The sequence below is a fragment of the Meles meles genome, chromosome 13 (assembly GCF_922984935.1).
Source record: "Meles meles chromosome 13, mMelMel3.1 paternal haplotype, whole genome shotgun sequence".
Lineage (NCBI taxonomy): Eukaryota > Metazoa > Chordata > Mammalia > Carnivora > Mustelidae > Meles > Meles meles.
The window spans coordinates 61,946,019-61,968,615 of NC_060078.1; the positions used below are offsets into that span (position 1 = coordinate 61,946,019).

A 22,597-nucleotide genomic window follows, 5' to 3' on the forward strand; every position below is an offset into this window, starting at 1 on the left:
TGTTTCTTGCTCTGCTTGCTGCTCCCCTTACTTGTACTCTCTCTGTCAAATAAATAAATAAAATCTTAAAAAAAAAAAAAGATTCCACTACATGTCTGTTAGAATATTTAAAATTTTAAAAAGACTGACCATGACAAACCTGGGTGAGGAAATAGAGCAACTAGTACTTTAATATACCACCAGTAAGACTATAAAAATGGTACAAGCACTTTGGAAAAGTTTCTATTTCTTTAAAAGTTAAACACGTATCTACTTTATGTCCCAACCCTTCTACTTCTAAGTAATTATCCAAGAGAAATGAAAGCATATATCACGTAACGACTTATACACAAATATTCACAGAAGCTTTGTTTGTAATATCCATAAACTAAAACCCCAAATGTCTATACAGGTGAAAGAATAAACTGTAGTATGCTCATACAATGGAATACTACTTTGCGATAAAAAGAAATGAACTACTGAAAACATGAATAAATTTCAAAATTATGCTGAGTGAAAGCAGACAAGACATATTATATGATCCTATTTACATAAAATTCTAGAGAGTGCGAACTAATCTATAGTGACAGAAATAAGATCAGTGGTTCCCTAGGGGGAAGCAATAAGGCAAAGAGGGACCCAGGGAAACTTTTGGGAGGGATATGTTCATTATCTTAATTATGGTGACTGTTTCATGAGTGTATACATGTCAAAACTTATTGTACACTCTAAATTTGTGAAGTTTACTGTATGTATTTTTAATATATTTTTTAAAGGATTCTATTTATTTGAGACAGATACAGAGAGAAAGAGCATGAGCAGGGGGAGGAGCAGAGGAAGAGGGAGAAGCGTACTCCCCACTGAGCCAGGAGCCTGAAGTGGGGCTAAATCCCACAAGGGCGTTAGGATCATGACCTGGGTCAACGGCAGACACCCAATCATCTGAGCCACCCAGGCGCCCCTACTGTATGTATTTATACCTCAGTGAAACTTTTTTAAAAGTCGGGGTTTTTTATTTTCTTTCCTTAAAAATTAAAGGTTGTAATTACACTAAGAAAGATTTCTCCCAGGTATTTTAACTTTTTTATTACTTTCTTCAAATTATTTGTAGCAAAAATTCAAAGCACTCTCTTGGGTCATTCATGGACTAAACAAAATGTATTTTATTTTAAGAATTCAAGTTATACACTCAGCAAAAATAACATCCAACTTCAGGGGTGCCTGGGTGACTCGGTCTGTTAAGCCTCTGCCTTCAGCTTGGATCATGATCTCGGGGTCCTGGGATGGAGCCCCATGTTGGCCTTCTCTGCTCAGTGGAGAGTCTGCTTCTCCCTCTTCCTCTGCCCCTGCTGTGAGCTCACTCTCTCTCAAATAAATAAAATCTTTAAAAAAAACATAAAACTGAAGTGTAAACATAAATGATTATCATTAATATGGGATAAAATCTGCCATGAAGTCCATGCAGTTATGTGAAGGTAAGGGGGTAAGATTGTCTTAAATCATCATCTTCAGGGGCGCCTGGGTGGCTCAGTGGGTTAAAGCCTCTGCCTTCGGCTCAGGTCATGATCCCAGGGTCCTGAGATGGAGCCCCGCATAGGGCTCTCTGCTCAGCAGGGAGCCTGCTTCCTCCTCTCTCTCTGCCTACGTGTGATCTCTGTCTGTCAAATAAATAAATCTTAAAAAAAAAAAAAAAATCACCATCTTCAAACAATTCCTCACATATGACAATTTTACTATGATCTTATCATACATCTTAACATGACATGACAAACTTTTGAACTCTACCCACAGAATCAATCTACCTAAGACTTAACTATTTTTCATAGTAATATTAAAAGTAAAGATGAAGATGTTTTATCAACTGGCCAAAAAATAGAGATTTCTATTATGTAGGTAAATATACATTTGTCACCTGTTTACAGTGTCAAGCTCGAGTAGTTTCTTTCACTAAGGTACAAAAATGACTAATACCGAATAAAAAGTTCAAATTTTAATTCCTTTTAAAAAATATGGTAGTTAGAAAATTCTTTGTTTCAACATAAAATAAACAGTGTGAATAGCAACAACTGAAATGAACTTTCAAGCATTTGAAATACCATAGTTTCACGCTTTAAAAATATTTCAGGCAACACATACTTCTTTCACCACTAACACTACCCTCCCCCCCAAAAGGGAAACCAGCTGCCCCAACAGCTCCAGGCAACTGCAAAAAACAGGAAGCAAAGAGTAACTGAAACTGCAGGATAAACCTGGGTAGCAAAACCATTTTAAATGTTTCAGATCACATCAGTAATTCACTCGGAAAGGAGCAGCTCTTGAGGGGCACCTAGGTGGTTCAGTCAGTAAGCATCTGCCTTTGGCTTGGGTCATGATCCTGGAGTCCTGGGATTAAGCCCTGCTTTGGGCTCCCTCCTAAGGGATGAGTCTGGTTCTCCCTCGCCCACTGCCCCTCCCTACCCCCCATGCTCTCTCACAAATAAATAAAATCTTAAAAAAAAAAAAAAAAAAAGGAGTAGCACTTAAACACATTACGTAGCACAAGTTTATTCGGCAAAGTGCTTTACACTGCATATTGAACCAAATACTTATTTTTCAACACATAATAGGGTAATGATAACAGTACATAAATATGAACTCTCAGAGTTTTACTAAACTTGACTGGAATTTATTCTGTTTGAAATATAAAACTTGAGGGGCGCCTGGGTGGCTCAGTGGGTTAAAGCCTCTGACTTCAGCTCAGGTCATGATCCTGGGGTCCTGGGATCAAGCCCCGCATCGGGCTCTCTGCTTGGTGGGGAGCCTGCTTCCCCCTATCTCTCTGCCTGTCTCTCTGCCTACTTGTGATCTCTGTCTGTCAAATAAATAAAATCTTTAAAAAGAAAAAGAAATATAAAACTTGACATTGCTAAGTTTTATAATCAACCATTCTAAGAACACTGCTCTGAAACTTGAATGAAAGGGTCACTTTGAATGGTTTCTTAAAATTTTCTCACAAGCTTGAAATTTATTTTAAGCTTCATAAATACAAATTTGGTTGCATATTAAACTAGTTTATAGAAAAAGAAGAGTTATAAAAAATAATATAAATATAAAAATATATTAAATATATAAAATTAAAAAATATATAAAAAATAAAAGACAGTCAAAACCCAGCAGGTTCAGGAAAGCTCTTTACCTCCCCGGTCAACTGCCTGCTTGTACCAAGAGAAGAGCTATTAACAGAGATTCCCCAAAGACACTTAGATACATAAGGCAATCTTTGTTTCCCAACCACTTTCTCTCACGTTCCTGCTAATGGTCTTTCTGCCCTTTGTATCCTCAGGCCCTTACCCTCTCCTCAGTTCACACAAGCATCACGTCGCCTGTTTCTGGAATCTCTATGTCTGTGCGGATTGAACCTGTGTATGCTATTAAATTTGATTTTCTCCTGTTAATTTGTCTCATGTCAATCTGATTCTTCATCCAGCTAGGACTCTGAAGGGCAAAGAAAATTCTTCCTTCCTGACAATAGTGTCATCTCTAATCCAAAGAATTGTGCTTTGAAAGAAACTATAGCTCTAAAAGTATTTTTGTAAATTTTGCTCCTTCTAATAATACTAAAAGTAATACACGGAAGAAAATAATCACATAAAGTATTTTAAGATGTAGTAGTCAATTTTTCCCCCAAAGGGAGACTTCTTAAAACTGCTATATGTAAACCGTGTTGAATGTTTCGTTAACTTCTTGCCTTTTGAATAGTTCATGACAGTTTTTTGTTCATTTTTCATTCCATTAGTTTCATTCAGTTCTATCATTTGCCCTGAACTGGACTATAGATTTCAGGAAAAGGCAAGCATTCATACTTTGCACGCCAAGTGATATAGATAGCTAACAAATTTCAACTAATAAACTCACACTTACCTATCCATGCATATTATTTGCTATCCTCTTACCCTGCCTTTTTTTTTTTTCACATTAACACTTCCAGACATGATATATTTTGACAGTTAGAGTCAGACCCTTTCTCTAAAATGTAAGCTCTGTAAGGGTGAGATTTGTTTCGTTTGTTGCTGTAACCCCAGTTCCTTTAACAATAGACTTGATACAGACAGGCAGAAACAAATGGAACTCCTAAACCTCTACACTTTGAGGTCTTTGCTTTTTAGAAGCTAATTCTTGTGTAAGTCTGAAAATGCAAGAATATTGCACAAGTTCCTTTTAATGCTCTAAATGAGTCTTTGTGAAATCTTACTTTTGGTTCAGAAACACGAGATTCTTGGCTTGATTAACGTAATATTTTGCTAACATTTCGACATCAGGCCTTGGAACAAAAGGTTCCTTGTTCTCTGATGGAAAATAACAAAACTGAGAAGAGATCTTCTCAAATGAGAAATGCAGTACCTGTTGCCTTGACATTGGTTTTTCTTCAAGCAATAACATGCTCCAACCTCTAGTCTGAAACTAACTAGAAAATATAAATTTATTTCATCTATTCCTAAAGTTCCTAAATATACACAAATAAGACCTGAATTTTGTTAATGTTCTTCTCTTCAACATTCTACTACTGCTACTCCTAGAATTGTTACCTCAGCCCTATCACACAGAAGGCTATCTGTTCTACATCAGCGTCTGAAGGCTGCTTCTTTTTTTTTCTTAAATCTTTTTTCTTTTAGTTTTTTTTTAATTTATTTAATTGACAAAGAGAGATCACAAGTAGGCAGTGAGGCAGGCAGAGAGAGAGGAGGAAGCAGGCTCCCCGCTGAGCAGAGAGCCCGATGTGGGGTTCAATCCCAGGACCCTGAGACCACGACCCGAGCTGAAGGCAGAGGCTTAACCCACTGAGCCACCCAGGTGCCCCTGAAGGCTGCTTCTAACTAAATGTTTTGAGTAATATAAGACCTTCTACAATAACATGGTCATTGACACAAAGAACAAGTATGTAAAGAAAACATTTTTAAATGAATGGGTGGGAGGATATGTAGTATGCCATCTATTTCTTCAAAATATTGCTATAATTAACTATGGTCTTTCAAAAACATAAAGGTAATGAAGCCTAACAGTTTTTACAATCAGCCAATATAAAATATTTTTCACCTTCAGTAATGATTCTTGAATATTCCTTTAAAAAGGAGACAAAAAAAAGTCTGATTTCAAAATGAACGAATTCTTTTACTGATGAATTCCTGGCTCACCATTACACTATTGTACCTATTACCTTTCCTCCCACAAAATAAAAAAATAATAAAAATCAGAAAGTCAGAAATAATCACAGTATTTCTACTTCTTGGTTTATAAATTCCCATTTATGGATTAGTCTGCTTATTTGGTAAAAATTCAGAGATGTGTAAGTTCAATGCCTTAATAACCCTAACTTAATAGCTAACATTTAACATTTACTAAGTGTTCACTTTTTTCACATATTATTTTAAGCACTATACGTATTTTTCTGACTTCTCACAACCATATGAGTCAGGTGCTATTCTCTCTGTCATACAAAGAGGAAAAGAGCATAATGAAGTTAAATAATTTGACCTATGTCATAGAATTATACTTGTGATGAAGAGCATAGATTCTAAAGCCACACTGCCTGGGTTCAAAAACCTGACTCCAACACTAATTAGCTCTATGACTGAGCAAATTACACAATCTCTTCAGCTTCTTCCACTCCAAAATGGTCAGAGTTGGAACAAGGATTCAATCCATTAATAAGTGCAAGGTACTAAGAACAATGGCTGATACATAGTGCTTAATCATTTATTATTTATAATGCTAGAGGCTGCAATGTTAAACACTTGCAGCTTCTGCACAATGTTGAACAGTAGTCCCGGCCCCTTATCCATGGTTTCCCTTTCCAGTTACAGTTACCCATGGTCAGCTGCAGTCCCCAGAAGCAGATGATCCTCCTTCTGCCATATAGTCAGAAGGTCAATAGTAGCTTAAGGTTTCGTCACAATGCCTACGTCATTCACTTCATCTCATTACGTAGATATTTTATCATCTCATGTCATCACAAGAAGAGTAAGGGCAGTATAAGAAGATAATTTAGAAGACATTACATTCACAGAACTTTTATTACAGTTTTGTTCCACAAAACAACTGGCCTGGGCTCTTCAAATACATTAAAATTATGAAAACAAACAAAAAGCTGGACCTGCTGTGGATTAAAAGTAATTACAGGGACATGATAAGTAAATGCAATTCATGATCTTTGACTAGATCTAGGACCAAGGGTTAGAGTGGAGAATAACTATAAAGTTCATTTGGAGCGGGAGGCGGGGGGGCTTGGAGAACTTAGTCGGTTATGCATCTGACTCTTGATCTCAGAATGGTGAGTTCAAGCCCTGCATTGAGGTCCACACCAGACCTACTTTAAAAAAAAAAAAAAAAGTCATTATTGGGGGCAAATGTGAAACTTTTAATACGCACCAGATAATAGATAACAATGTTACCTCCATGTTAAACATGTAATTTTATAGGACATCTTTGTTTTTAGGATATTCAAGTAGATCTTTCGAGGAATGAAGTGTCATGATGTCTACAACTTACTTTTAAATGGTGCAGAAAAAAAAATGTATAAATGGAAGATAAATCTTTGTTAACTGGTGAATCCAGATGAAAGGTAAATTTATTGAACTATTACTGCCCTTTCTTGTATTGAAATTTTGCAAATAGTTGAAAAAAGTGTAAAACCTCTGCACAATGAGAGACTAAACACTGAGAAGGTGTAACACTTCTCATATAACACTATAAATAAGAGGATTAGTAAATAAAGAGTTATGAACTAATGATGGAAAACCAAACAAGCCAACAGAAGTCTATAAATAGCAATTTACAGAAAGGAAATCCTATAATAAATGATGTGAAGAAGCTCAACCTCACTTATGATTAGGGAAAAGCCAATTAAAATAAAATTTGATTTCATTTTAAAATTTAAAAGTCTACACAATATTAATGTTTATAAGGATACTGCAAAATAGGAACCCTCACAAACTGCTATTGATTATTTAGTATTTTGGAAATAATTTGGCATTATCTAATAAAGTTAAAAGATCTTCATACTCTACAATCTAAGATTTTCGTAAGTTAAGAACTATCTCACACATGTAAACAACATGAAAATCCAAGAATGTTTATGCTTTGTTCACAGCAAAAAAAAAAAAAAAAAAAAAGAAAGACTAAAAATAAAATCTTTAAAAAGGGGGGCGCACCTGGGTGGCTCAGTGGGTTGAGCCTCTGCCTTCAGCTCAGGTCATAATCCTAGGGTTCTGGGATCGAGCCCCACATTGGGCTCTCTGCTCAGCGGGGAGCCTGCTTCCCCCTCTCTCTCTGCCTGCCTCTCTACCTACTTGCAATCTCTCCTTCTCTATCAAATAAATAAATAAAAATAACATCTTAAAAAAAAAAACAGAAACACCTAAAACTCCATAAATGAACTGGTTTATTCATATAATGCAACACTACAGAGCAATTAAAATGAATGAACTAAAGTCTTATCAACATGGACACATATTATAAACAACGCTGGGGTGCCCAGATGGCTCAGTCAGTTAAATACTTGATTCTTGATTTCGGCTCAGGTCATGATCTCAGGGTCCTGGGTCTGAGCCCCGAGTTGGGCTCCCCAGGAGTCTGCCTCTCCCTCTTTCCCTCCCACTCCATGCTCTCTCTTGCTCACTCACTCTCCAGTAAAATCTTTTTTAAAATGTTTAACCAAAAAAAAAAAAAAAGTTGCAAAATCATATGTGTAATGTATTAAATAAGAGGAGTATAGGGATGCCTGGGTGGCTCAGTGGGTTAAGCCACTGCCTTCGGCTCAGGTCATGATCCTGGGGTCCTGGGATCGAGTCCCACATCGGGCTCCTTGTGCAGCGGGGAGCCTGCTTCCTCCTCTCTGCCTGCCTCTCTGCCTGCTTGTGTGTACTCTCTCTCTCTGACAAATAAAATCTTAAATAAGAGGAGTATATGTACTAGTGGTGGCTGAGTAGCTCAGTCAGTGAAGCATCCAACTCGATCTCAGCTCAAATCCTGATCTCAGGGTTGCGAGTTCAAGCCCCATGCTGGGCATGGAGCCTACTTAAAACACACACACACACACACGGTAGGAACTAATAGTTCAACACTCTCCAAGTCAATTTAATCCTTCGATTCTGTATTCCACCTAAAGAGAGGGCAGTTTTGCTGCTCTGCTGACAATTTTGCTATTTTTATTGTTTTTTACTGGCTTACTGCTAAAGTTGTTTTCCATTTAAGAAAGAATGAGAGACACATGGGTGGCTCAGTCGGTTAAGTGTCTGCCTTCACCTCAGGTCATGATCCCAGAGTCCCACCTCGAACTCCCTATTCAGTGGGGAGTCTGCTTCCCCCTCTGCCCCTCCCCTCTGCTTGTGCATGCACACACACACACTCTCTCTCTGTCAAATAAATAACTAAAATCTTTTTTGAAAAAAATGAACAAAAAGCCACTGCAAACTCTGGTAACCAATCACAGAACACAACTAAATTTCAAGTAATAAAAAGTCATATAAGATTTACTGTGTCAAGTGACAAGAAATTTAGTAATCTATAACAATTTGCAATCAACATCCTTAAAGCGAAGAACTTTTAGGGGCATCTGGGTTACTCTGCCCATTGACCATCTAACTCTTGGCTTCAGGTCACGATCTCAGCGTTGTGAGGCTGAGCCCTGAATTGGGATACCCATTGCGCAGGGAGTCTACTCAAGATTCTCTCACCTTCTCCCTCTGCCCCTCCCCCCACTCACATATTTTTTCCCCCCTCTCTAGAATAAATAAATCTTTAAAGGAAAGAACTTTTTTAGGTCTGAACCTAAAAAACAAAACAAACACCTACACTCATTACAAAAGCTTATCTTGGGGGCGCCTGGGTGGCTCAGTGGGTTAAAGCCTTTGCCTTCAGCTCAGGTCATGATCCCAGGGTCCTGGGATCGAGCCCCACATCGGGCTCTCTGCTCCACAGGGAGCCTGCTTCCTCCTCTCTCTCTGCTTGCCTCTCTGACTAGTTGTGATTTCTCTCTGTCAAATAAATAAAATATTAAAAAAAAAAAAAAAAGCTTATCTTGGGGCACCTGGATGGCTCAGTGGGTTAAGCATCTGCCTTCAACTCAGGTCATGATCCCGGGATCCTGGGATAGAGTCCCAAAGTCGGGCTCCCTGCTCATTAGGGAGCCTGCTTTTCCCTCTCCCCGACTCTTGCTCCTGCTCTCTCTCTCTCTCAGATAAATAAATAAAAGCTTTATTTAAAAAAAAATTATCTTACTTCATTGTGCTGTATCTTCCAAAAATCTATATAGCCTATCTTGTAAGTAGCTTACCAGAAATTCTATCTCTAGCTTTATCTCATACTATTATTCTACCCCATACTTTTAGTGAGAGCAACCTATTCATTAAACCCTCAATATATCCACCTTCGCATCTTCTTACTCTCCTGTCACCATCACTCATGCTTTTCTGACCCCACCAACATGCAGTAACATCCCCACTCTGAACAAAACAGTTGAGAGTTAACATTTATAATTTAATGTATGCCAGTATTGCTTCAATGGTATTATCCCACTTAATCCATACAACCCTGTGAAATTTGTTCTATTTCCCCATTTTTCGTGGTGAGAGAAACTAAGTGAGGTCTACCACCTTCTCCAAGGTTGCATGGCTGGTTAAGTTGCAAGCCAGATCTCAAACCCAGACTCCAAAAACCACACCTTCAAACATATGTGATGCTATCTCCTGGCTCAAAGTATTGAAGGGCTTTATTGCTCAAATGTCATTGAGCATATGCCCTGTGATATTTAACATTTTTTGTTCCCAAATGTTGTCTAAGTGGCTCAAAATACTACATTCCTTCAACAAAAATTTACTGAAAGCCTGTATACCAGGCACTGTTGACTACTGGGTATAAAAGTATGTTACAGAGCCTTTACAAATGAAAAGTAGATGAATTCTTCAGATACATGGACACCCCAGAAAGTGGGTAAATGAAAATTAAAAATATGTACATAGCAACTGAAACTACATAAAAACTACGTTTAAATAGGAATTGGAAAAGAACTTCATTATACATCATATGATAAAGTTGGGGTCTGTTTCTTGTTCTGCTATTTCATTGAATTAAGCTTTTTGTTAAGAAAGCTAAGCAATGAAAAGATGTATTTAAGGCTTAAGTGCTTTCTTCCATAAAACAGCAAAAACAGGGGCGCCTGGGTGGCTCAGTGGGTTAAGCCTCTCCCTTCGGCTCAGGTCATGATCTCAGAGTCCTGGAATCGAGCCCTGCACTGGGCTCTCTGCTCAACAGGGAGCCTGCTTCCCCCTCTCTCTCTGCTTGCCTCTCTGCCAACTTGTGATCCCTCTCTGTGTCAAATAAATAAATAAAATCTTAAAAAAAAAACAAAAAAAAAAAACAGCCAAAACAGCCTAGAGACAGACGAATGAACATCCCTAACATTCCACTATAATCTGGCTTTCTTTAGGAAGATACACCTATTGTCAGTACTAAGGCTTGCAGATACCATCAGTAAATATCTCTCTATATAAAACTTCCTACAATTATAAACTTTTGGAAACCTGTAGCTAATTGTAAATTTTCATACCATGGAATCAAATCTTAGTACTGAAAGAAACCAGGGTGCCTGGGTGGCTCAGTACCTTAACCGTCTGCCTTCTGCTCAAATTCTGATCCCAGGGTCCTGGGAGCAAGCCCTCCCTCTAGGTCCTTCCTCAGCGGGGAGCCTACTTCTCTGTCTGCCTCTTCCCCAGCTTTCGTGCTGACAAATAAATAAAATCCTCAAAAACAAACCGAAAAACTGGAAGAAACCTTGCAGAACTCTCCTTCAGCCCTCTCATTTTATAGATTATTAAATTCTTAAATCTAAATGCAGCAACAACCTATAAGAGCTGAAATTGTAGCAGCTTATATTGCAAAAGAAATGCATTTCAGAAGTAGTCTGTGTGTGCTAGCATCAACCCAACAGGCAGAGGCCTGGATGTCTTCATCTGGATAAATTCTAACCATGGTTGAGAAGTGTCCCAGTAGGGACTCCTAGATGGCTCAGTGGTAGAGCAGGCGACTCTTGATCTCAGGGTTGTGAGTTGGAGCCCCACATTTGGGCTTGAAGCCTACTAAAATAAAATTAAGAAAAAAAAGAGTGTCGTGGTAACTATCTAAAAGGACCTCAATCACATTAAGTCTCCACGGTAAACGGTACAGTTTCGACATTCTTCCTTGCGGGTTACATTTTTGCATTTGCATCCGCTGTCTTAAGAGGCAAAATGAACAGTGTGCAGACATTACAAAACAAGCACAGTTCAATCAAGAACCTGTCTGCACCCGGACACGCATGGGCGCACGCACGCACACAACCCTATAAAGGTGACCAGTCACTGCGGATCACTGTACTTTACATCCCTCAAACATAACGGCCCCAACGCCCACAGCTCTACCTACTGCTTTTAAAAGCTGAGGCCTACTGGCGTCAAAACCTCCAAACATTTTGCTTACAACGAATGTTTCAGACCTCAGATCTGCATCTCCCCTCGGCTTCAGGGGACCCCAAGGGGGGAAAAAAAGGGGGGGGGAACGGGCCACCCCCAGACAGCTGACGCCTGACTTGGGAGCCGTTTGGAAATAACGAGCATGGTTTTTGTGGCGGCTCGCGATTCAACGTGAGCTTTCCAGGAAGTGCTGCAAACGACAAAACTGGAATGTGGGCTATCAGGCCGGCAATTTCCTGCGGCTCTGGCGAAAACGTTGTCAACCTCGCCTCCTACCACGGCGGTCCGCTAGTTCCTTGGGGGCCACCCGGAACGCGCAGGGGGTGAAGCCCTGGAAGGGGGTCGGAAAGGCAGGCCTCCGCTGCCTACGGGAGGAAGGCGGCGTCCTCCGGAAAAAACAACCAGAACTCAGTAAAGAGGGGTCCGCCTGAGGAGGGACAGGGGCTGCCACGGGCGTAGAAAAGCGGGGGGACAGGACACGGCGAGGCTGGCTCTGAGGAGACCAAGGGCTGCGCTCCGAGGGTAAGGCGGGTCTCCGCGAGCCGACAGCAGGGAAACAATGGCGCGAGCGTGACGTGGGGCTGGGGGCGTCGCCGCGGAGGCTGGGGCCGCTCTGAGGCGGGGGCCAGCTGGGGATAGGTGTGAGGGTGGGGGGCGCCGTGCAGGGACGAGGGTGTCGAGTCCGCAGGCGCTGCGATGGAGGAGAGGGGCCGGAGGGGCGCAGCGGCTCGGGTGGGGCAGGGGCAGGCGGCGTCTCCCGGCCCTAAGTCGCGCGCTCTGCCGCGCACCCTCCCTCCCTCGCTCGCTCGCTCCTTCGCTCTCTCGCTCGCCCGCTCCCTCCCCGCCCTCCCGCGAATCCCGCCGAGCTCACCGGTCCGCCGCTCGGCAGCAATCCCAGCGCGCAACTGCCGCAGCTGCCGGGGCGCGCTCCTTCCCCGCCCCCGCCGCCCCGGCGCCGCCCCCAGCTCGCGCCCGGCCAGGGACCGGCGTGCTGTTCTTTCCGCAGCTCCGCCGAAGAACCGAGCCGCCGCGACGCTCCCTAGCAGCACAGACGGAGAGGAGCCCCGGTGCGGGCGTGCGCCTGGGGCCCTAGCGCGGGTTTTCGAGATCCACAAACAACAGAACAGCAGTTGTTGACGAGCTGTGGGATAAGGCACATTGACAACCCTTACACGTCTTTTAGGTCTCCATTCCTTGGCTTTGTGCCTGGCCAATCAGCAAGGCCCTGGACCACCTTGCCTTGGTCTCTACACCAACACTTTCCCTTAAGGGGATAGGGCATCCTTTATCTCCTGGTCAAATAGACCCTAGACCCCTTCTGGTCCAGAAGGGACACACTGAGCCACCCAGGTGCCCCTGTAATTGAATATTTTAGTAGTGTTTTTTTTCCTCAGTGATAAGATTCGGGGTAGTTTCGTTTCTTCTTTATACTTTTCTATAAATTTCCCAGATTTTCTACATCATTTATACTACTTGTATAATCAAGAACTTTGTCTCCAACAGTCAGAAAAAATAATTTTAAAAATCAGGGATATGTGGGGTGCCTGGGTGGCTCAGTGGGTTGAGGCCTCTACCTTCTGCTCAGGTCCTGATCCCAGGGTTGTGGAATCGAGCCACGCATCCAGCTCTATGCTGGCAGAGAGCCTGCTTCCTCCCTCTCTTCTGCCTACTTGTGATCTCTGTCTGTCAAATAAATAAAATGTTTTAAAAAATAAAAATCAGGGAATGTAATAACTTAAAAAATTGGGGAACAAGGACCTCATTCAGCTGGGGTCATGATCTCAGGGTCCTGGAATTGAGCTCACATTGGGATCCCTGCTTATCTGGAATAATGCTTCTCCCTCTCCCTCTGACCCTCCTCCCTGCTTATGTCCTCTCTCTCCCTCTCTCCCCCTTTCTCTGTCACAAATAAATAAATAAAACCTTTTAAAAATTTTGGGAAACAAACAAGAAATAACAGATGAAGAGAAAATATCTGTAATACATAAAGATTTGTATCTAGAACATACAAGGACTCAACGAATCAATAAGAAAAAAATCTACTGGAAAAATGGGCAAATAATATAAATTGGCAGTTTACAGAAGGAAATTGCTAATCACAAATTGCTAATAAGCACACCAAAAAATGCAGTCTCAGTAGTAACCAGGGAAATGGAAATTGAAACTGAGATTGGCAACAATTTTCAATCTTCATAATATCAAAAGAATATAAATTGGCACAGCCACTTTAGAGGGCAATAGGACAATATCTGTTAAATCCATGTTTCAGCAACTTCTAGTTATCTAGTACTCCACGTGCATATGGAGATGTGTAAAAGGATAATTCCTATGATGATGTTAATAAATTTTGGAATCAGCCTAAGTGCCCACCAATAGGGGAATAGCTTAATAAAATGCACAATACTGGGGGCGCCTGGGTGGCTCAGTGGGTTTAAGCCTCTGCCTTCGGCTCGGGTCATGGTCCCAGGGTCCTGGGATTGAGCCCCGCGTTGGGCTCTCTGCTTGGCAGGGAGCCTGCTTCCCCCTCTCTCTCTGCCTGCCTCTCTCTGCCTCCCTCTCTCTGCCTCCTTGTGATCTCTGTCAAATAAATAAATTAATTAAAAAATTAAATAAAATAAAAATAAAATACACAATACTCATAATGCAATTCTGCAGAGAATTTAAGAGAAGTGACCTTGATCTATAGTCATATAGTTGAGGGACACGGAGGTGGCTCAGTTGGTTGGGTGCCTTGGCTCAGGTCCTAATCTTAGGGTCCTAAGATTGAGCCCTGCCTCAGGCTCCATGCTGGGTGTGGCTCCTGCTTAAGATTCTCTCTCTCTCCCTCCTCCCTTTAACCCCCCCAACTTGCTCCCTTTCGCTTAAAAAAATACACAATATAGTTGAATATAAAACCCAAGTTGCAGTATAATATATAACATGCAAATTATATATAAATATATAATTGATTTTTTTTTTTAATCTTCCTCAAAATGCTTAACTTCAAACAAACCCAAATTAAGGGCTATTCTATAAAATACCTGACCTGGACTCTTCAAAAGTGTTACGGTCAGGGCACTTGGCTGGCTCAGTTGGGAGAGCATGTGACTCTTGATCTTGGGGTCATGAGTTTGAGTTTCATGTTGGGTGTAGAGATTACTTAAAAATAAATAAGTAGATTATTTTTTTAAAAAAGAACTGGAAGCCTTCAAAAAAAAAAAATGTTAAGGTCACGAAAGCCAAGGAAAACATAGATTGGAGGAGACTAAAGAGACAAGACAACTAAATGCAACAGAGGATCCGCATGGGATCCTGGAACAGTTAAAGCACATTAGTGGAAAAGCTAATAAAGTTCTAATAAAGTTTATAGTTTAATTAACAGTACATTGCACCGGTGTTAATTTCTTAGTTTTGATCGTTGAACCAGAGTTATGGAACCCATTAACATTAGGAGAGGCTGAGTGAGGGTATACTGGAACTTTCTGTGACTTTTTTTTTTTTTTAAGATTTTATTTATCTATTTGACAGAGAGACAGTGAGGGAACACAAGCAGGGGAGTGGAAGAAGGAGAAGCAGGCTCCCCGCTAAGCAGAGAGCTTGATCCCAGGACCCTGGGATCATGACCTGAGCCCAAGGCAGATGCTTAATGACTGAGCCACCCAGGTGCCCCTGTTACTATTTTTGCAACTCTTCTGTAAATCTAAAATTGTTTTCAAAATAAAATGTTAAAACACAGACATAAATACCATTTTTTTCTTATCAAAACTGCTATAGACAAATTCTAAATTCATGTGTTGAAACCTAATGCCCAATGTGATGGTATTTGGAGATACGGCCTTTGAGAAATGATTCGGTCATGAGGGCAGAGCCCCCATAAATGGAATGAGTGCCCTTATAAAAGAGAACCCCGAAATCTTCCTACCCCTTCCACCTTGTAGGACACAGCAAGAAGATAGCTTTCTCTGAACCAAGAAACAGGCCTTCACCAAATCTTTTGGTGCCTTGCCCTTGGACTTTCCCAGCCTCTGGAACTGTGAAAATTTTCTTATACCAAGTCTCTGGTATACCACTGTAGCTGCCCAAACTAAGACAACCATACATTGTTTGTAAAAGATTTTTAAAACAGATCATAAGGCCACATCCCAAATGTTTATCAGAAGTTCTTAAAAAAAAAAAAAGCTATCTCTGAAGATGAGGTAAAGGGCCAAGTGTGGGGGTAAAAGGGAGTTTAGCTTCATTTTACTGCGGTTTTTGTTCCTTTTTTTTTTCCTTAGAGAAAGAGAGAGCATGTATGGGGAGGTGGGGTGGGGAGGCTGAGGAAAAGGGAGGGAAAGAATCTTAAGCAGGCTCCATACCCAGTACCCAACCCAAGGCAGAGCTCTGGGACTTATCTCGTGACCTCCTAAGATCAAGACCTGAGCTGAAATCAGAGAGTCAGACACTTAACTGCTTAACCGACAGCCACCCACATGCCCCTATTTTATTGTTTCTGAAGATAAATGTATTCATGTATTATTTTTGTAACCAGAAATTAATGTTTTAATTACAATAGAAAGGAAAAGGGCAGGACATTTGGCTTTATGACTTTCTGGAGAAAGAGAAGCCATATCAACTATGAAAGAACCTTCCAACAGAAGACCAGGGAGCCCAAGGAAGCAATGGGCCTTATGTGGCTTGCCTGGGGTCTCTGACTTGGCATTGGCTGAAAGCCCTGGGCAATGAGTGCTTAGCAAGAGAGGCCATCTTACCGAGGCACTGGATGGCCTCTCACCAAACTTTCTGCCCAGTACCCACATGGCTGTCCTACCCTTCTGATCAACACGATTTTTCCCCCAGAATACCATAAACTGTGAGTCACCCAGAATGTAGGCAGCATTCACAGGTCACTCCTCAGTTTTCTTCTTGTTGGCAGAAGCTCTCAGAGAAATGAAAACATTGCTCAACACCCTGGCCTGGGGCCTAGAAACAGCCTCCAGCTGCCCAAAACTCTTTCTCCCAGGAAGTGCTCAGTGTTAGATCCAATCAGCCATCTCAGGTGTCTCCTCTGTTTTTCGTTCTTCTTTCTCTGATAGCATAAGGGTCAGCACTTGGGTGATTAGTGCCAGCATAGGCACTATGAAAGGAGACAATGAGAAAATGTCTAGTCTAGCTAGAAATGTCCACTCCCACTTGAGAGACAGGATATCCATGTAAGACTCAGGAGCACGGACATTTTCAAAATTATGCAGTGAGCTCCTACCTTGTGCCCAACACTCATCAACAGAGACATGGGTTTCTGTCCTTTTGGAGGTTTCCAACTGCTTGGGAAGATGAGCTTTAAAGATTTTTTTTTTTTTTTTAATTTATCTATTTGACAGATAGAAATCACAAGTAGGGAGAGAGGCAGGCAGAGACAGAGAGAAGAGGAAGCAGGCTCCCCGCCAAGCAGAGAGCCCGACGCGGGGCTCGATCCCAGGACCCTGGGATCATGACCTGAGCGAAAGGCAGAGGCTTTAACCCACTGAGCCACCCAGGCGCCCCGGGAAGATGAGCTTTAGATAAATAAACAATTATTTTACTATAATTTTAGGAAAGAGAAATGCAGGAAAAGTGAAAGATGCTATGAGGGAAAACAAAATAGGGGCAGGTTTTGGGATAGGGAGAGGCTCAGGGAACATTTCCCTAAGGAAATAACATCTCAGCTGAGCCCTGAAGGATGAGTAGGACTTAAGCTAAAGAGATGGGCTTGCATGTATGGTTGGAAGAGTCCTAAAAGAGGGACCAGTAGGTACAAAGGCCAGAAATGAGTCACTACCTGATAGTGACTCAATACTGCATAAAGGCTGAGAATAAGGTCAGCTGGATCCCCACTTCTGCTTCAACACAACTCAACTTTTATCTGTTTTAAAAAGAGATTCCAAAAAATAAAAATAAATAAAAATAAAAACAAAAGAAATAGGGGCGCCTGAGTGACTCAGTTGGTTAAACATCTGACTCTTCATTTTGGCTCAGGTCATGTCTTGGTGTCATGAGATTGAGCCCCACATCAGCTCAGCAAGGAGTCTACTTCTATCCCTATCCCTCTGCCCCTCCCTAAGCTGGTGTGTGTGCTCTCTCTCTCTCTTTCTCTCACAAATAAACCTTTTTTTTTTTTTTTTAAGTGTGTTGAAAGCTAGCATTCTAGACTCTTGGAGGACCTCTCAAAATACCTTTGCATGGACTCAAGTTTCCATGCTACAAGGGCTTGCTGAACTTAACCAAAATTCATTGATTTTGCCACTGTTGTCTTGCCAGGCTCTGCCAAAGGGCCATCTTCCCACTCTGACTCTCCCAGTGGTGGTGTGGAAAGGCCTCAAAAGAGATCATTGACAGCAGCTCAGTACAGATCAGGCAGCTTAGTCCACAGGCAGCTTCTGTCTGTGGAATCAGAGGCTGAAAATAGATCATTACATGCCACAAAAGTCCTAAATTGCTTCTAACCAGGCAGAATGCTGTAGGGATTAAGAAAATGGATTCCAGAGCCAGACTCTCTGGCTTCAACTTCTGGCTCTGCAGCTAACTAGTTGTGACCCTGGACAGGTGTCTCAATGCCCTCGTGTCTTAGTTTCCCCATCTTTAAAATGGAGATGAGGATAATAATAGTATCTACCTCATATGCTTGATAAGGATCAAATGAGATCACATTCGTACAGCATTTGAGATAGGGCTGGGCATCCAGTAAGCACTATATAAATAAACTGGTTAAATCAAACCAAAGTGGCAACAGTATGTTTTGTTTTTTATGAATTTACGGGTGGCAAAGCCCAAATCCAGGCATTTTAAGTCTTCTACTATTTGATGTTTTACCACTGCTGTTGAGGGAGGCTCTCTCTGTGGCCTCCCCAACCTCTGAGGAATTGGGGTCACAAGGCCCTCTGAAATGGTAAGTGGTTACCAGGTTCAGGATTCCTTCACTCAGTGATATTTCAAAAGCACGTCTGGGCATTCATGTAGGGTGGCCAACTTTGGACTATACCATTCAGGACATTAAAATAAACTGCCATCGGGATGCCTGGGTGGCTCTGTGGGTAGGCATCCGCCTTTGGCTCGGGTCATGATCCCGGGGTCCTGGGATCTGGCCCCACATTGGATTCCCTGTTCAGTGGTGGTCTGCTTGTCCCTCTCCTCTGCCCCTCCCTCCATTTGTGTGCACCCCCCACAAATAAATAAAATATTTTTAAAAATAAAAATAATAAAATAAACTGCCATCTACTGCCATTACTATTTCTTGAAAAGCAATTTTAACACCAAAAAAGGTAGGAAAAACATAATCTCAGAATAAAAGGCAGGGCCTTAAATTAAATTGAGCTTGGTAAAAAACTGATGCCCTTTTCTGCTTTTTTCCCATTTCATCTTGAGCCAGGATCTAAGAGATGACCCCTGTCTAAGACCCAGCATTTGGCTAGCACTGCTCTACCTGGCCCTTCTGAATGTTCCTGGGCACACTGGACATTATAACGAAACACCTCTCCACCTCTCAAAGGCAGTCCTGAACACCCCACACTTAACAAAACTGAAGCCATTTGCAAATAATCGGAGAGTACTGCTATGCTCAGAGGCGAGGGGCCGCAACTGGGAGGAGCTTTTTCAGTCGTTCCCTGTAGCACTTAATAGAGCAATTTAGAACCTTGGCTCTAATTCCAAGGTTCTCTGAACTAACTGGGTGTTTCAGAAAAACCTTCCCGTCCTTCTGTGCCTTCTTTACTCTCAAAGCATTCCCACACTCAACAACCCTTCTGAAATCAAATGCGTGAGGGATTTCCCACACTGAGCAATTCTCTGGGACAACTGAGTACTAACAATTGAGCTTAATTCTGACACTGTCTGCCTGGAGACAGTGTCAGTCCCATGAGACTACAGACAGCGGTCACAAGGAGCAGGTCCCCAGGTTACCCACAACTTCTGTCTGACTTGGCTACAAATCAGAGGTCCCCATGACCTCCCCCTTGGATTTGATTGTTTGTTACCGGCCACTCACAGAACTCAGGGAAACAAACACCTACTTGCATTCACCAGCTCAGCAAAGAACATGATAAAAGTCAACCGCCAGAGGGAGAGATACAGAGGGTGAGGTCTGGGAGGGTCCCAAGCACGGGAGTTTTTGTCCCTGCGGGGCTGGAGGGCCACCCTCCCAGGATGTGGATGTGTTCACCAACCTGGAAGCTCTCTGAACCCCACACACTCTCATGAAGGCTTCATCACATGATTTTGGCTTCAACACATTATTTGTTCTGTCATCACACGTGATTGATCATTAACTCCATTTTCAGCCCCTTGCCCTTCTTAAGAGAATGGGGGCGGGGTGGGGGGGGAGACTGAAAATGCTGAGCTTCTAATCACCGCTTGCTCTTTCCAGTGACCTCATCTATGACTCGACAAGAGTCACCTCATTAGAACAAAAGACATGCCTATCACCCAGGGAGTGCCAAGGATTTCAGGAGCTCTGTACCAGGAACCAGGGAAAGAGACCAATGTCTATTTTCTACTATCTCATGCTGAGTGTGCAGTTTTTCTTCCCAGACACAATGAGAGTGTCCAGGAAGGAGAGTCAGGGGGCAGAGGCTGGCATGCTGACGCTGCTGCGAATCTACTGTGTAATTTTGGTGCGGCCCTCAACCGTTCAGAGACCTAATTTACTCTTCTACAAAATGAAGGTAGTAATACCTGTTTTGCATTCCTCAAGCTTGTCTTGGGAATGAAATAAATAATGGCATGGATATGGTGTTAAAGCATTATAAAGGAATGGGTGTTTGCTAACTCTCGGGCCCACCCCTTCTGGTCAGGGCCCCAAGATTCCCTACTGAGTTTATACTAAGGATCCTCCCCTCCACCCTCTCCTTTGACTTGACTAGGACTCCACAGCACAACACTCCAGGGGAGACTCTGAGGTCAGAGCAGTGTGGTAGGGAAGAGCTGATTTGTTTTTTTCTCAGAGTCCTGGTCTACCAGGTCTCTCCAGGAGGGAATGAGCTCCCAAGTATTAAACACTCCAGGAGTCCACACTCTTGGAGTTCCAGCTTAGTGAGCCTGTCCAAGAATGCTTCCTGCTAAACTAACAAAGGGTGATAGAAGGAGAATGCCGGGAGACATTCCATTCCCCTGCCTCCAAGGAATCCTGGCAGCTGGACTTTCTTGTGTGTTATATCTGGAAGAAACTTTAGATCAGTGGTTCTCTATTCTGGCTGAACATTAGAATCACCAGGGAGCTTTTAAAAAATACCCATGCCAGGCTGTAAACTCATACCAACTAGATCAGAATCTTTTGGGGAGGGACCTAGACATCAGTATTTTTAAAGCTCCCCAGATGACTGAAATATGCAGCCTCGTTTGAGAATCACTGTTATTGATAATCCAGGTCAAACAGCTCGTTTTACTGGGAGTTTAAGAATTTTGTCCAGGGGCGCCTGGGTGGCTCAGTGGGTTAAAGCCTCTGCCTTTGGCTCAGGTCCTGATCCCAGGGTCCTGGGATGGAGCCCCAAATAGGGCTCTCTGCTCAGCAGCGAGCCTGCTTCCCTTCCTCTCTCTCTGCCTGCCTCTCTGCCTACCTGTGATCTCTATCTGTCAAATAAATAAATAAAATCTTAAAAAAAAAAAAAAGAATTTTGTCCAAATTCATACAACAGATTAGAGCTTGAAATATCAATTCAATAGGTTGATGATAATAACAGCTAATTTTTGTGGAGCATTTACTGGCAAGCAACCTCCACTTTACAAACATAATCTCAGTTTGCCAGCACAATCATCTTATGAGAAAACTGAAGCCCAAAAGGTTTAGTTTGCTCAGAGTCAAAACAACTAAAGCGGCAGAGATCCCTGTTCAACTGTTGAACCAAGTTTGAGAGCAGATGACAAGACAGGGGTAGGGCCTCTGCCTTTAAGAAACTTACAGTCTATCTGGAGGAAGAGGAAAAAGGTGAGTCAACACTTAAAACAATTTAATAAGCATGACAGTAAAAGAAAACAATGGAAGGCCAGGGAAGTCATCTAACTCTGGGAAAAGTCAAGGAAGACTTCTCAGAGGAGGAGTTACCTGCAGAAGTCTTAAAGGGTGAATGAAAAGTAGTTTATGAAAAGAAAGAAAGGAAAGAAGTGGGACTAGCAAGTGCAAAGACATGACATGTGAGAGAGCATGGTGCTCAGCCGATGCTCAGAACTCTGTAGTAATTCAGAATGACCCGGTAAGTCCATTTGGGTAGAGATATTAGTAAGCGGTGAGATTGAAGAAGTACAAAATGTGTTTAAAAGATTACTGAAGGATAAGACATCAAAAGCCCAGGCAACAGAAGAAAAAAAGTGGCCTATATCAAAACTAAAAACTGAGGGAAAATGGCAAGTAGGAAGCCCCTAATCTCACCTCACCCCTTGGATACAACTAGATAACACTCACATAAGGGCAAATAACCCAGAAAACTACCTAAAGACTGGCAGAACAAACTCCACAACTAATGTAGAGACAAGGGGAGCCTGACTGGCTCAGTCAGTAGACCATGTGACTCTTGATCATTGGGTTGTGAGTTTTAGCCCCACACTGGGTGTAGAGATTACTAAAAAAAAAATAATAAATAAACTTTTAAAAAAATGTAGAGATGAGGCCACACTGAAGAGGGTAGGAAGGGCAGAGACACAGTGGGGAGCTAAACCCAGCAGGCCTGGCTGCTCGGGGAGAGTCATTGGGTGCTGAGAAGAATAAGAAACACACTGCTGCACCCAGTAGTCTATCTACCTGGGAAAGACGAGTTCCCACAGCATCTGGCTTTGAAAATCAAAGGTGCTGAATTTTGTGAGTTTTCACAATCAGTGGGACTTAAAGCCTAGAACTTTATTATCATTATTATTTTTTTAATTTTTATTATTGTTATTGGGGTGCCTGGGTGGGTCAGTTGGTTTTAAGTGTCCAACTCTTGATCTCAGCTCAGGTCTTGATCTCAACTCAATCTTGAGTTCAAGCCCTGCCCTGGGCTCCATGCTGGGTGTGGAGCTTACTTAAAAAAAAAAGGTAAAATATTATTATTATTTAAATATTAGTTGTTCAGTAATACCCCATTGTGTCAGCCAGAAACATGAAAATGGAGGAAGAATACAAGATTACTTGATCTCTCAAGAGGTAATATAGTTCAGGGGCACCTGGGTGGCTCAGT

At 42.1% G+C, this 22,597-nt stretch overlaps 1 protein-coding gene across 3 annotated transcripts in view; it reads right to left on the bottom strand.

Annotated features, from left to right (window-relative positions):
- Positions 1–22,597, bottom strand: part of NT5C2 (5'-nucleotidase, cytosolic II) — a 137,248-nt gene that overhangs the window by 77,942 nt on the left and 36,709 nt on the right. For 2 of the 3 annotated variants that reach the window (XM_046026955.1, XM_046026952.1), the window contains exon 1: positions 12,334–12,408. The exons of the other annotated variant lie outside the window; for it this stretch is intronic. The gene's annotated coding sequence lies outside the window, so the exon portion shown is untranslated. Of the gene's footprint in view, positions 1–12,333; positions 12,409–22,597 lie in introns of those variants that run through there. 3 annotated transcript variants of the gene reach the window in all.